The sequence below is a fragment of the Fundulus heteroclitus genome, unplaced genomic scaffold (genome assembly GCF_011125445.2).
Source record: "Fundulus heteroclitus isolate FHET01 unplaced genomic scaffold, MU-UCD_Fhet_4.1 scaffold_39, whole genome shotgun sequence".
Taxonomy (NCBI): domain Eukaryota; kingdom Metazoa; phylum Chordata; class Actinopteri; order Cyprinodontiformes; family Fundulidae; genus Fundulus; species Fundulus heteroclitus.
This window is the reverse complement of record NW_023396803.1, coordinates 259,061-263,555: the sequence shown is the minus strand read 5'-3', so window position 1 is coordinate 263,555 and position 4,495 is coordinate 259,061.

The window sequence follows — 4,495 nt, the reverse complement described above, 5'->3', positions numbered from 1 at the left end:
TGGAGCAGACAGGACACTGGGAAAAAATCGAGAGGTCTGGTGAGGATTAATATTTAGGCCTGTAAAAAATATGCCTGGTTTTTACATCTACCCCAACTTGGCCGGTGAATCAGGAAGTTAATTTCGGACACTGATTGTGTCCCCCAACCCCCCCGGCAGTCATCCGTGCAAAACTGGTTCCGGCCGACACTCACCACCTCGCCTAAGCAAATTCCTGCGGGAAACACTGGAAGACAGAGCAGAGACACAACAAGAGAGACAAAAAAGCACAAAAGCACACATTGATCAGTAATCTGTTCTACATTAGATGGTAGTAGCGGGTGATCTGTCTTCCCTGGATGATGCCACAGCTAATAGAACGCCAGACCAGATGTACCTACTATGAAGAAAAAAGAGAGAGAACAAAAGTTAAAAGCTGAAATAACAACAGTCATGCAAAACTGGAGAACAGTAGACTGGAGAACAGTAGAACTCAATAAAGTGAGAAATATAGACCCTGATGTCCTCCAGTAGCCTAAGCCTATAGCAGCAAACTACAGAGGTAGCTCAGGGTAACATGAGCCACTCTAACTATATGCTTGTCTAAAAGGAAAGTTTTAAGATTAGTCTTAAAAGTAGACAGGGTGTCTGCCTCACGGACCAAACTGGGAGTTGGTTTCCACAGCAGAGGAGGCTGATACTAAAGGATCTGCCTCCCATTCTACTTTTAGAGACTTTAGGAACCACCAGCAGACCTGCAGTCTGAGAGCGAAGTGCTCTGTTAGGAACATACAGGGGTAATCAGAGCTCTGATATATGATGGAGCTTGATTGTTAAGGGCTTTAAACGTTACAAGAAGAATTTTAAATTCTATTCTTGATTTAACAGGAAGCCATGAAGGGAAGCCAAAATTGGAGAAATATGATCCCTCTTGTTGATTTTCATCAGAAACTCTTGCTGCAGCATTTTGGATCAGCTGAAGACATTGAACTGCATTTTGTGGACTTCCTGATAGTAAAGAATTACAATAGTCCAGACTTGAAGTAACAAATGCACGGACTAGTTTTCAGCATCACCTCTGGACAGAATGTTTCTTATTTTGGCGATATTCCGGAGGTGAAAAAAATGAAACTCTGGGAACCTGTTTACCATGGGATTTAAATGACATGTCTTGGTCAAAAATAACACCAAGATTTTTTACTTTATTACCAGAGGCCAAGTTAATGCCATCCATGATTAAGTGATTGGTTAAGAACTTTATTATTTTGAGGACTCTGTCCAAAGATTACAACTTCTGTCAATCGAAGCATATACATAGTAAAGAGAATTGGTCCAGACTGAACCCTGTGTACTCGACAAGTGACTTTAGAGTTGAAGAAGATTTATTATTAACAATGAACAAACTGGAATCGTCCGACAGATATGATTTAATCCAGCCTAATGCCTTTCCCCTTAATCCCTACAGTATGCTCAATATTTTGTAGGAGAATATTGGTGATCAACTGTATCAAATGCAGCACTGAGATCTAACAGGAAAGTACAGACAACAAGTCCATTATCTGAGGCCATGAGAATGTCATTAGTGACCTTCACCAGAGCTGTTTTAGAGTGCTAAAATGAGCTCTGAAGCCTGACTGAAACTCCTCAAGTAGGTCATTACTTTGTTAATGTTCACAAAATTGATTAGCAATTACTTTCTCAAGAATTTTAGATAAGAAAAGAAGATTAGATGTATAGTAGGTCTGTAATTTACTAAATCATCTTGATCAAGAGAAGGTTTCTTAAGTAAAGGTTTAATAACAGCTACTTTAAAAGCCTGTGGTACATATCCATTTACTAAGGATATATTAATCATGTCTAAAACAGAGCCACTGATCAAAGGGAATATCTCCTTAAACAACTTGGTTGGGATTGGGTCTAACATACAGGTAGAAGGTTTAGATGAAGCTAAAATTTTAGATAGCTCAGAAAGCTCTACTGCTTCTAAACAGGTCAAACACTGTGCAGGTTCTAAAGATTCCTCCAGCACTACCTCACTTACTGAGGATGAGGTAATCAATTTTGGGAGGATGCCAATTATTTTATTTTTAATGGAGTCAATTTTATTCATGAAGAATCCCATAAAAATCATTACTGCGAAGAGCTAAGGGAATGGATGAATCAACAGAGCTATGACTCTGTAAGTTTGGCAACTGTACGGAAGAGAAATCTAGGATTATTTTTGTTCTCCTCAATTAATGATGAAAAATATGCTGCTCTAACTCTGCAAAGGGTCTTTTTATACAACAACAGACTGTCTTTCCAGATTAGGTAGGATTCCTCTTGGTGTGTAGAGCGCCATTTTCTCTCCAATTTCCTAACATTGTGCTTCAAGGAACGCAGCTCTGAATTAAACCAGGGAGCCAGCTCCCTGTGAATAATCACCTTCTTTTTCAAGGGATCTACATTATTTAATGCAGAACGCAATGAGGAAGTCACACCGTTAACGAAGACATCTATTTGTGAATGACAAAAAACAGCATGGCTGCTATCTCCAGGGCATTTCTGCAATTTTGAAGATATTAAAAGGGGGGCAGACGCTTTAAAGTTTTAAACAGCATTCTCCGATAAAGATCTACTATAATGGAACTCTCTTTTGGGGTGGAGAACTAAGTTAGATTAAACTCAAATGTTATTAAAAAATGATCAGATAGAACAGGGTTGTGAGGAAATATTGTTAATTCTTCACAATCAATGCCATATGTCAGCACAAGGTCTAAAGTATGGAGCCAAGAGTGTGTCGGTTTATGCACATTTTGAGCAAAACCAATTGAATCTAGGATAGTTTTAAAGGCTACACTAAGGTTATCACATTCTATGTCAGCATGGATGTTGAAATCCCCCACTATAATAACCTTGTTAGCAGGGTGCGATTTGCAAAAAAAACAGAGGGGGGGGGGGGATAATTTCAAAAGTTGTATTAATGAATCAAAGTTTTATTAATAATGGTTAGCTAGCAGGTGCTCTTTCAGGTAGCTAGCTAGATCCAGTAGGTTAGACTTTTGTTTTTAAACTTGCGCCATCTACTGTCGGGACTCAGGAGTGGGTATTAATTTACTTTAACCGCTTTGAGCAGAAAATGTAATAATACTCTTTAAATACAAACAACAAAATTAATTTACAAATGTGAAGGACACAAGACCTGTATTAATATCAATTTTATAAAATCCATCATATTCAGGGGTTAAAGCAAAAACAATCAATTTGACTGAAAACATTTTCTAGTCAGCCCATATATTCCAGGGCCGTGGACGTCATGCCACTTTAGTAACCTCATTTGCTTATTGTAACAAGTCCACTTTAACCAAATCTTGTAGTTCCATTGACAATTCCTGTATCTCTCCCACCTTCCAGCTTCAGAGCCTTTGCACCATCAAGGACAGCCCTCTGCATAATCTCCTTCACTTTCCACATCCATAACATCACCTGGTTAACTTTCATATTTGCAGCATCAAGCAAGTTCTTCCTTCGCACTTTTGCCAAACTGGTCCACAGTCCACTCACCTTTCCACTTTACAATTTCAAAACCCTCCATAAACTGCAGCTAATTCAAAAGACAGCAGCTTGCATCATTACATCATCTTCTTCACACCTGTACATTAACTCTACTGTAACATTCAATATAAATCAATCCTATATACTCTGTGTCCCCACCTCTCACTCATTGACTGCTTGAGATGGTCAACAGCCCCTCCACGACCTTCTTTGTTACAGAAAAGCGCAGGTGGAACAATATTTATGATTTTATTTTTACTTTTTCCAAATCAGACCCAGTCAAACTGGGACATCGTTTCACATTCCGACCCTCCTTCTTCTTAAAAAAAAAAAAGCGCGTCATGCTAAATTAGCCAAGCTACAGCGCTACTCTTTCAGTGTTAAATAAAACATAACAGCAACAGACACACTTACCGAGGGAAGTTGTTGTCAGCTGTTTTATGCACTTAACTTTCTGACCTGCTAGTTTACATAAATCCAAAGAAAACCTTTGACTACCACTACTTTCCTTAATGCAAATGTGGTCAGTTTGAGATTTTCTTTTAAAAGTTAAAATGATTGAACACCGATAAACCTCAGACTGGTAGATTTCCGCTTTGCAAAGACCCGCCCTACTCTCCTTCTGATTGGCTAATGTCCTAGCTCTGCCAGATTTCATTAGTTAAGCGCAGCTTCTGTTTAAAATCTTGAATAAAAAGTCTACACGGAACTTTTTGCGCTCATTTTCCAAATGACGAAAGTCCCTCACAGCGACGGAGAACATTAAACCCCTGATAATATTACTTATTCAGATCAGAAAGGGGAGGAATGTATCCCCCCAGGGATAAAACACGTATGACCAGAGGGGGGGACGTCACAACCAGAGGGGGGGGGGGAAATCCCCCCCATTCCACCCAGCAAATCGCACCCTGCTTGTTAGTGTTTAACACCAAATCATATAAGAAGTCTGACAACTGATCCAAAAACTGAGTGCAAGGGCCTG